Source organism: Aquila chrysaetos, chromosome 1 (genome assembly GCF_900496995.4).
Source record: "Aquila chrysaetos chrysaetos chromosome 1, bAquChr1.4, whole genome shotgun sequence".
NCBI classification, from domain to species: Eukaryota; Metazoa; Chordata; class Aves; order Accipitriformes; family Accipitridae; genus Aquila; species Aquila chrysaetos.
The window spans coordinates 83,998,024-84,009,640 of NC_044004.1; the positions used below are offsets into that span (position 1 = coordinate 83,998,024).

Consider the following 11,617-nt stretch of genomic DNA (forward strand, 5'->3'; position numbering starts at 1 on the left):
ATCCAAGATATCTTCACATTAGTATGTGAAAATTTGAGTACAAGGTCAGAACCATCCTCATTTAACATTTGCTCTATCTGTGCACTCCATTTGATATGCAAGTAGGAGAACACGCATAGTTCGGGAAAAGTGGCTCTTTATTTTCACCTGGTTAATACTGGTATGCAAGCTCCCAAATATAGACGCTTTGTCTTACACCTGCTGCAACACAAAGTATTTCTGGCTATTTTGGCTACGCACTCACAGAACACAACGAACAAATAATAATGCAAGACTCAGTAACCATAAAAAGGACCGAATGCAACATGCAGGAGACTAGTTCCTTATTTCCAGTTCTTCAGTCATTAAGCTTATACGAATATACATTGGAACTTGTCTAATGTTTTACATCTAAGCACTTTCTGCAGGTAACAGCTGGAAGTCACTGGAAGTTCTTGAATAGTTGAAGTGCAAATACATTCCCCACAAAGAATTAGGAAACCTTCAACCAGAAAAAGCCACTTTCTAGAACGAAGTCTCCTCCTCCTTTTTAAGTGGCCTAGACCATCATTTTCTTCTATGCATAATAATCCAATTAAGTGAGCGTTGATATGAAGTATTTCCATGTCAAATTCTAATCCAGGATCTGCTGGATCGGGACATACCTGTCTGCCTTTTCCCAGCAGTGAATCAGTCAGTTGTTTCAACAGCTCTACATTCAGGTAGGCTCTTCTGAATGAATTTGGACTTGGCTAGTATCAGATTTTGAGACCTCTCCTAACTGCTATGGAAACAAGCAGGACCCATAACAATGTACTTTATGTTTGTTTCTTTTACAAAGCTCTCAATAATCAGAGTTACTTAGCTAGTATCTTCAAGTTCACCGACTAAAACAGCTAGAAAACCTACTCCATTCCCTGACAGCAATACCAAGCCTGGAGTTTACCAGAGATCAAGCTGTTAGAAAAGGCTGAAGAAGGAAAAATACATAAACTGAATAAAACCAGTGAGAGACACTTGTGTTCTCTATATGGTTGTTGACTTCTCGTTTCATTTGAAGTTACCTGGAAGATCAAGACAGACTGGGGACCTCATAGCAAAACTCACAACATTTACTATCAGTATAGCTGAACCAGCTGCCAAATTGAAATACTTCTAGCTGAACACTGCTTGTTCACTGGAGTTCAATAACCCCTGTTCCCCATCTCTTCTTTGTTGAGTCTTCAGAAATAATATCACAAGGTCAGTTTATCTCAGAGTACCAGAAGAAAGATACAACAATTAACTCGCAAACTATTGATTGCCCTTCTCAATTCAAGATGCACTCACAGTAATAGCCCAATTTTAGCCCAAGACTAACCCTAAAGGCTTTTAAGACTCCAAAACCCAAAAATCTTCAGCAGTCTTTAACAGCATAGCTAAACAACACTCACCACCCTGACAACTGAGGTTGAGGTGCACTTTCAACCCAACACACATGCAGCACTCCGCTCCCATAGCGGAACCTCTCCCCCTCCACTGGCATTTAAATTAAATCATACACTCACAGCCTAAATAAATTATTTTACTATGACAAAATTTAATAAATGCATTGAAAGTTCACAAAAAGTGGAAAAAAAAAATTTTAAATATGTCCCAGACCGCGTGCACTATACTTCTGTTACAAAATAAATTGCTCAAGTTATTTCTATCAACAAGTAGTCCAACGGTTTGGAAAGACTGCATACTCTGCAATACCCATCTCTGGATTACAACAAAAGCCACCACCAAAGACACCTGCCTTTCTTGAAAACATTTGCCATTTTCTTTTTTTAGATGTAAAAAATATTATTTTTAAATGAAGTTCATTGACAACACTACTACTAACCTTATTTCAAGTCTAATTCAATCAAGCTAGCGCCTACTAGGTGGCACTGCTTCACACACTTCTTCAAAACCCGTAATGTTGATAGTTATTGTTGAAGGCAGAGATTTGCAACCCAACCAAGGTTTTGGCCATACACTGACGTAACTAAGCAATGCTGTGACCGAACAGCACACAACAGTTCCAAAGCACAGGAGGAATTAGCGTCTATATCAACTTTCATAACAAACACTCCACTTGGCAGAGCCGTTTCATCAATGCTCAGCTGAAGATTTGGGTATACAAAGTCCTACACACGTGAACAAGGCAACATCCTGAGCTGATGTAACACCTCAGTTCCAGACTCAAAAGAAAAAACAAACAAACAACTCCACACATCTCTCCCCCCCTTCCCTCTTTGTACCGACTTTACCACCCTTCAGACAGATCACAGGCCAGCGACCTGCTACAGAGGTAGCTGCCAAAACATAAGCAGCGTAAATGCACAGCTGGGACTAGCTCAGAGGAAGAGATTCCCCCCTCTTGGCAGAGGTAAGCTATTAGATCAACTCATCAGATTATGCCATCCCATATCCTAAATATTTTTGCAGAACCCAACTTCGGTGCACGTATTAGCATGTTTCTAAAAACCCACCTCAACTCCAAGACGCAAGTACATTTAGAGCGATGTTACACAGAAGCTGTGTAGAAGCATAAACATTTCCCCCACACGCAGGCTTCAGGAAAGCCCTTTTTCAAAGTTTAGCACATAAAGTTTGCCACTATATTTATCACTGAGGAGATCCTTTATCGAGCTGATGCTTCACAAAAATACCAGCATGCTGTTATGCCAACTTTCACTTCTGTTAGCGACTGAGACGGACAGAAGGCATATGTTCATCTATCTAGCAGACTGTTACATTGAAAGCCCTCTTGTTCTTTAAACTACCTTCGTTATTTGTATTACGATTACCGTGCTGATGACAATTATGCTTCGTGACTAGTTTATGCTAGTCAGTGTACAAAGTGACTCCTTTGCTGCACCGCACTAAATGACGCAAAAGCGGCGACGGTGATACTCAAAAGTGCGGCAACATTTTAAGAAAATACCGCCTCGTTCCTCTCTTTCTCCGTATCCTTAATAGGCTGCTTTCAAGAACCTTAACAGATACCAGAGATAAAAAAAGTCAGTGCTGATCTTATCTCAAGAAGCTTTCAAGTTTTAAAGCAGCACGCAAGAATAAATTTCTGCGCGATTTATCTTTCCAGGACTGTGCCAGCCACTTTCAAATAGGAGATCCAAAGAAAGCGTCAAGAGGACTACTTTGCCCTTTAATACAAAAATTCTCACAGATCTGTACCTTTCTTAACAATTCGAGTCCTCTAAGACAATGCAAGTGTTTCTTTGACTGGCATTTAAATGAATAGTTCCACCAAAAAAGGCAGTCCTCATCCCTCCTCCCTGCTCAAGTTCCTGGCTCTTCGCTGTGTCAGCACAAGCCCTTCTGCAACTGCCTGACAAACTGGATCAAGGAACTGATCAACTGTAAACATGATTTTCTGTTGCTGAGATTTTTTCAACAAGATCATTACCCAAGTGGCTGGGAGGAGCAATGAATGCCTTTTTTTTTTTTTTTTTTTCCTCTCCTCTCTTTTTCCCCTTTCAGCAGCAGCGTGCTCACTGCAACCTTCCTACAAGCTCAATTCCCCTGACTTCAGTGGGATTAGTACCCACGCTGACACAGAGGCTGAACAACACTGAGCACTTGAGGAAAAAAACCTAAGTCACATCATGACTTGAAATTTTAAACTTCATTAAAGCATTGTTCACCATTCTGTGGAGGAGAACAACTCACACCTGCAGAACAGCATAAAAAGGAAAATTCCCCTGGCAAAGCATTTCAGGACAAGACTGAACAAAAGGAAAGAAATAGCTAAAGTTTTGAAACGGTAAAGTTCAGAGGCAGGAAAACATGTGAGTCACCAGATAACAGCCAGACACAGGTGTACTAGGGACCACCAGTTTCTCGGTAAATAAAGTTTAGTTCTATTCTTGCGTGTGGGAAAAACTGGGAAGATAAAAACAACCTTCGTCCTCTTATCTCTGAATTACTCCCTGCCCTAGAGAGAGGTTTCAGATGTTCTCCTTCTGCTAAGGCCGTAATCCACAAAACAGTTCCTGCAAAGAAGGACAGACGTACAGGCTTAGAAACAAACATTCCTTTTTTATTAGGGCAAGGGGAAACTAACCTGAGCTTAAACATGAGGTAGCCTCCTTAGTAGTAGGAAGAAGTCATATTACTGTGTGAAAGATGCCTTTAATTTTAACCTAAAAAAAAAAAAAAAAAAAAAAGAATCCAGACACTTAACTTTTTGACTGTTTCAAGTTGAACTTGAGGAGAATGGAGGCCAAAACCCCAAACTGATATTCTAAATAGCGACATTTTGTCATACTTCTTAAGCCTCCAAACTTCTTTCTAGCTCTGCTTTCTAGCATCTGAACAGCTGCGTATTTGGACACGTTATCCATTCTTGATGATTAACACCACAAAGACCTAAGATATTGGGGTGGGGCAGGGAAAAAAATAAAAACGAAGTTTATTTCGGCTCATTTCCTAGAATACACCGTTATACTCCTAAGACTTCAGGAGTCAGCTAAAATACAGCAGAGGAAAAACACCTGCACACCACACACCAGCCATTTGAATTTGTCAAAAACTGCTTTGGTTAGCTCAAACGAAATCATCCTAACTACAACATTCAGCCTAAAAGAAAACACTGCAAGCACAAAGATCTATTACAGGCATGCTTGGTTTCATGGCTCATTTTTAGCCTGGTATACAACTACTACCCAATGTGAAAATAAGGTGACACAACTGTTAAGTAATACCTCCACATGGCATTAGCTCTTCAGATAGTTACGAGCTTAGGATTGCATATGGGGGGGGGGGGGGTGATGTGGCTAAAAAACATCTGGAATACTGAGATAACCTCTCTGAGTACCGATTAACACAAAGCACTAACTGCTTAGTGAAAACAGAAAGGAAATGCTGTCCTTCATTGGTCAAGCATGTATTTTTTTTTCAAATATTCCTGTCAACACTGCACAATGACTGCATAGAGGTCACCAGAATTCAACACCAAGACATATTTACATTCACTGGTAAGGCTAACCACACGTTAAGGAAGACTTTTTTTCCCTAAGTACGCGTGTTAGTTAAATGACCTTATCCAAACCATTTGCTAGCGTTAAGTCCTTCCCCATCCACACAATTAGTATTCTTCCTCAAAACATGAAAAGTTACTGACATGACAAAGACGACCAGGATAGGTACTGAAGCTCTATAGATACAGCACATCTTCAAAATGTTGATTCAACTCGGTCACCTAAAATGCCACACCATCAAGAAACCAGCACATCATCACTTCAGAAAAAGAGCATAAAGTCTACCAAGGCAGCCATGGATTCTGCCTCAAATCGCCTAAAAAACTAGTATCAAATTTGTGGTTTGGGTTTTTTTTTTTTTTAAAATCAAAAGGGCTTGTTTCTCTAACCTCAGAAACAAAGTCTTCTTACTTATCATGGATCTGCACCATTGATTTTTCAATTCCTAAATCCAATTTCCAAATCAGCTATAGCCTAAATAAGCACAAATAGTTTTGGTTTTAAAACACAGATAGAGGAAAAAAACAAAAACAGAAAAACAAAAAACCAAACATATATAATCCCATTTGCCTTCAAAGTTGACAGATGAGGAAATTCTCTCAGCTAAATCTCTTCCAGAGAAATAATAATGTTTAAAGAACTAAATTACTAGCTTAAAACACAGGTTGTTTGGCTCCAGCCTGCACACAGGAGTTACGTTTATATGGACATTTCCTGGAGAAAGATCTGCAGAAGTAAACAAATTCACATGGCACTACCACTGCCTAACCCCACCTTTTGCAGTGGTCATTTTATGCAGGGAGCTTCTTGTTAAACCCAGATATTCACTAATAACTTCAATTACATAGAGCAGACAAAAAAAATCTTCAAGTTTTTGTTGTTTTTTTTTTTTTTAATAAAATATGCACTAGGTCTAACCAGACACCATTTATCAGCTCTGCATACCTAGACTCTTTGCCATGCACATAAAGACCCTACTTAATCTTTGCTGACCACCTCAGCCAGTTAACAGTACACTCAATTCTCCTAACTAGCATATGAATTCCAGTAATGTAACTCCCTTAGATAAGGGGGCATATGCTAGTCATCATCTATAGGGTGATGCCAGTAACGACAGAAAAGGAGTTACACCAGGGAATGGCAAAGCCAGCCAAATCTTTATTCCAGTTTTCCAAACCGATTTTGCCGGAACCTAGTCTGGGGAACAATAAGGAAGGGATGTTTGTTAAACATTTTTGGCTAATGCTTCCTGGGGTCGGGTCAGCTACAGCAGATTTCATTACTGTGAAACTTAGTTGCGGGATTCATCTACCAACATCCCAATCGGCCCTGTTACTTCAGTGATTTTTTAGAAACATCCTTTCACGCTTCCAGGCCACCTCTAACGCTACTCACCTTCAGAGACAATTAACGGATGCTAACTCTCAACAGTTATATTACATCATACTTACCCTATCCCTCACGCAAGATAAAACAAACATGTCACCCATAGCACCAACCCCGTTAAAATATTTTCCCCAAGAGAGGGCTTTGTGTAGGGAGTACATAACATACAGGTAAGAACCGGTGTTTCTGAACTGTCATGATAAGGTTCTTTCCGGAGACAGAAGAGAAGTCTGCCATGGACCCTGCTGGGGCTCACCTGTTTTTTCAGTCGCATCAGGTGAACTGATGTAAGGTAACTATTGCTATACCGAGCTACACATTGTAGTAACTATACCAATGAGGAAAATGCCAAAATCACCTTAGGTCTTAAACAAGTTTGGTTTCTTTCCTAAGGAATTTCACCATTATTTCTTCTTTTGAACAAAAGAAACAAAACGGTACAGGCAAGAAGCTGCCAAAGTAGACAGCGAGAAAAGAATTACAGCATAAACAATGCAGCAGAATACGAGACTGAACTGTACATCAGGATGTCGCACGCTAACAAGGACAGAGCCCAATTAGTTGCATGTTCAGTCACGTATTTGAAGACACAAGGGGATGAAAGTAATAGTAGTACAGAGAACGTATCATACAGCGGTCAAGCGAGACATACCGGCTCTTTAGCAGTGCTGCAGAACCCAAAGGCCTTACTCCAGGATTCTAATTAAGACAGTTGGGATTAAAAAAAAAAATTTATAAAATAAATTCCGTGTTTCAGATCAACAGCTCGCTTTAACACTTAAGCTGTTAAAGCCTTTTACAGTTCTAGGTATTACAACCATGTGCCTGTGACGCTCCTGAAATCACACCTGTAAGTCCAAGTTTTCCGGTTAACACCTTATAGCTGAAGCTAAAGAAGTTAAGAGTAGCTTCTTCTGCGTGAACAAATTGTGGAAGACCGGTGGTGTTTTGGTTTTTTATTCAGTTCATCTTACTAGTTCAGTTCAATTACTAATTCAATTGCAGCTGAAAAAACAAAAATGAACTTTTATTTACAGCAGCTATGAGGCCCAAGTAAAAACAAGAATGCTTAAGAAACAGCCAAAATATCTCAAAAAACTTCCTTTGCATGGGGTAGCGCTTTCAGGTATAGCTAACATTACTGAGGATTACGTTTAGGAAAGCTGATTTGCACGTCATATGAGAATCCAGTAACACACCATACCAGTCAGAAAAAATGAAAGGAAGAACAGAAATAAGCACACACAAATCCAAGACTGATCTACATCTAATCATCACGAGACTTTTTGCTCACGGAGAAAACTGAACTTATAAACTCTTAAAATTGATACGCTATTAGGAAAAGCAATTATAAACTTTGCTGCTAGCAGCAAACATCCTGCGAGTTCAAAGACTTGAAATAAGCTTGTAAACACTTTTTATTATACAATTAAGCCTTTCTGTGTTTAGTAAGAGAAGCCCTAATGCACTCTGGATATCAGATTTTTAAGTAGCAACTTGCTACTAGGACTTGCTCATTTTTTGCACTACTTTGCTATTTATTGAAGACAAATGTTTAACAAAATCAGTACATACAAGAACACTTCCGAGAAATCTGCGTATTTATGTTTTTTATTTGAGCCTCTTCAGAGGAACTGCTAAACCATGTTTTCACAAAAAAAAAAAACCAACTGTAAAGTTCTCAAACAATAATAATGTTCCCAAGTTTCACATTATACGCCAGCTTTCATTTGTCTAACCTGCTCTTCCCCCAAACACACACTTTTTTTTTTCTTTTTTTTTTTTTTTTGACTCCTGTCCTGAATAATCATTCTTTTAAGCAGATAGGAAGACAGACCTTTGACTTGACCTAAGGCACAAATCTGACAAGCATTTTTCTTTGTATTTGTTTCACATATTTACATATCAATAATAAGCCATGCTAAATAGGGGGCAGAAGGTACACTGTACAAAGCCCCACTAAAAAGTTAAAGCAGCTTCCCATTAGGGCACTGGCCCAACAATATAGTCTTTTTCAATGACACTCCTCACACAATTCTGATGGAGAACAGACATGCACCTTCATCTCACCCTTAAACATCTAACATGTCAACCAGTTAAGTTTTCCCTATGTGTCACTGCACCTATCCAGGTTTTTGCCTGAAAGCACGCTCTCTGTGAGTTACCACCCGATCAAAGTGGCACTGCAGTCCTATTTAACAACAGTACAGCTCCTTAAACAGCTTAAGAGACTACCTCTACGAAAAGTGAACAATTTCACTTGTTGTATGTGACAGTTCATAAAGTGAGGCCAGAATTCTGCCGGGAATCATGCAAGCTGACCCCCTCCAGTATGTAACTTCTACCGTCATTTTTCTCGTACCGTAAGATTCCTCTTCCTGTGTACCAAAAAGAATTGCCTTTTTTTTTTTTTTCTTAACTGGTAGTTAGGGAAAAGGCAATTGGCCATTTACAGACAATACTGGACCACGCTACGTAGAATCTTGGTTTTTTTAGCAAGCAGCCATTTGCTGCAATTTCAACAAGCAACTTTGGAGATTGCCATTAATATTGTAGTAGGAGCTCATTAAGTTGTTGGTATGAAATTTCAACTTAACTTCTCCCAAAACTCTACCCAGCGCCTATGCTTCCACACCAAGATCTAATGGAGTTTAGAAACAGACTGAGATGAAGACATCTGATTACAACTTTTTATTCCATTCCATCAGCTCAGCAACAACTAAGCCAAACAATACCTTTCCACTCATGGGGTTTTTGTGATTCAGTACCTGCCAGGTTTCCGACTGTAACTCCTTTGACTTGTTGCTACTGTACCCCTGATTTTTAGAAGCTGCCTCCTTAGTAGTCAAATCTAGAAGCACTTCGCTTCAGAGATTAGAGAAGTCTTAATGCATTAAGCATGGGAAGGGCAAAAAATAGCCTAAGACAAACTGCCTTAAATTTACAGACATAATGAAATGAATGGCTGGGAGGGAACACCATCTTATGCAGTATTTCCACAACAGTTTCCATTTACAGCAAAACCATAAACGTAGATTTCTTTGTGTTTTTCATTTTATGTGCCTTCCAGACTGCCAGTGGTCAGAAGACCACAATCCAACTGCTGAAAGCCACACAAGCTATGCAAATCCCAAGTAAGTCTGAACTAAAAGAAAAAAATTAAAGCCCAAACAAATAAAAATACCACAGTAGAAACAAACTTTTTTTTTTTTTTTTTAAAAGCTTCTAAAACCCAAAATTAAACATCAGGTTGCTTTCAGACAAGGAAAACTCCCTTTCACTGAGAACACTCAAAACACATTTCTTCCCCAGGAGCTGCTAGGAACTACTCTGAAGTTAGATCCTCTGCTCCATTAATCAGGCCATCCTCATGTTCACATTCCTAAAAACTGTCATTTCAGCTGTGCATATTCTACAAGCTCTATCATTTCATCCTGAAGTCACTGGGAGAAAGACTAGAACAGTTTTTTGCAAGCACCCTGAATGATCAAGAAAAAAAATTATATGAAGCTGGTACATGACAAAACATATGCTATCCTTAACTTCATAAACCCAATATTATTAACTTGTTTATCACTTACTTGCCTCTGCTTAATATTTAATTCCAGACCACCCAGACAGGGAAAGCCTTCACTTACTATGAATAAGATAAAAAACAGCACAGAAGCTTCCAGATGCCAAAAATGCCTTCCCAGCTATCGGTATCTACAGCACGTGTCATTCTGTCAAAAAAAGAAAAGTGAAGTATTCTTCTGCTGCTTCAGGATATTTTAATGATCTTTTTTATCTCTCTACAGGTCTCAAAGCATATTAAATAGGTACCTATGGCTATGTAAGGGACAACATGCAAGCACAGGCTCACCTCACCTAAAAATACATATAGTAGTCAGTTGCCTCTGCCTTTCTCATCATGCCACACACAGCAACATCTGAAAGCTATCAGTATAAGGAGCCATTTGGAAGAGCGGCTATGGATCACAAAATAAGTCTGCCTACGATTTTGCCAGTAAGTCTCGCTTTACGTGAATTCTGTCGAAGGTTGCCGTCACATACAACTCCAGGGACTCTGTTCAAGAGAGTAAGAGAGTTCTTCAAGTATCTGTAGGGCTGCTAGATAGCACAGTTCGGCATGTAACCATGGCTGCCTATCTTACAAGTTTTATACCTCAAGAACTTCTACCTACGTGATGACACACGCTTTCCTAAAAATAAACACTACAGAAACAAAGTACCAGGCATAATTACTTGTTAATTGAGACACAGTCATTGTGTGCAATTTGTCTCACAGAAGTTGGATAAAATGCTTCTTGAATCAACTTCTGCAGAAATAAATTGCAGAGTGCTTCTTAACCGTGGAAAAACCTATCACCATCTTAGCCCAGCCCTTCCTAAAACGTATCGGACTCTTCCTTCCCTTTCTTCCTGCTTGTTTTAATTTCTAAGACAAAAGTAGACCTACCACTTAAAAGCCAAACCGCTTAGGAATAAAGTTCAAAGAAAAACTTGAATTGGACCTTTTTGAGGACGCTATTCAAAAAAAAGCGGAAGTGAACGTTCAGCTTAGAAGGTTACAGAATCAAAACTCCACGGCAAAGCAGCTCTGTGTGACTACATATGCAAATAAGAAAGGGGCTTCAAGACCTGCTCGGCCTTTTCCAGCGATACCTACCTGAGAAACCTAACGTTAAACGAGAGCAAGCCAAAAACACTTGCTGGCGCTTGTTTCGGCGGTGCGTTGAAAGGGCGGCTGCCATCAGGTTCAGAGAACGCGCCGGATGAGAGCGGAACGCCCAGGGCTCTAAGCCGGCCTTCCCTTCGGCCGCGCGCTCACCTGCTTTTCTTCAGGAGGATCTATTCCCGCGACCTCAAACAGCTCTCCTACCGGACCTCAGGCCTATCTCCGAAACCTGCTCCCGGCCCCGCTCCCACCGGCACGCTCTCCCGCTCCCCTCCGCTCCGCCGCATGGCACGCGCGCCGACGTCGAGCGGGCACCTGCGACGTTTCTCGGGCCTTTCCCTTCAGCAGCGCCACGACAAAAAAAAAAAAAAAAAAAAAAAAAAACCAAAAAAAAACCCACAACAAAAAACCCACACGTGCCCCCAAAACCACAGAACCAAGGCCCACCGCCGCCTGACCCTCCCGGCGACCCTCCGACCCCCGGGTGCCTTCCACGCCTTCCCCCCCCCCGGAACACACCGACACACACACAGAAACCGGCGGGAGGGGGAGCACCGGCGGCCGC

General features: G+C 40.5%; 1 protein-coding gene across 1 annotated transcript in view; it reads right to left on the reverse strand.

The window, feature by feature from the left end:
* Positions 1-11,408, reverse strand: part of ANKRD17 (ankyrin repeat domain 17) — a 95,475-nt gene extending 84,067 nt beyond the window's left edge. Inside the window, exon 1 of the mRNA XM_030031910.2 lies at positions 11,044-11,408. The gene's annotated coding sequence lies outside the window, so the exon portion shown is untranslated. The remainder of the gene's footprint in view (positions 1-11,043) is intronic.
* Between the last annotated feature and the right edge of the window lie 209 nt (positions 11,409-11,617).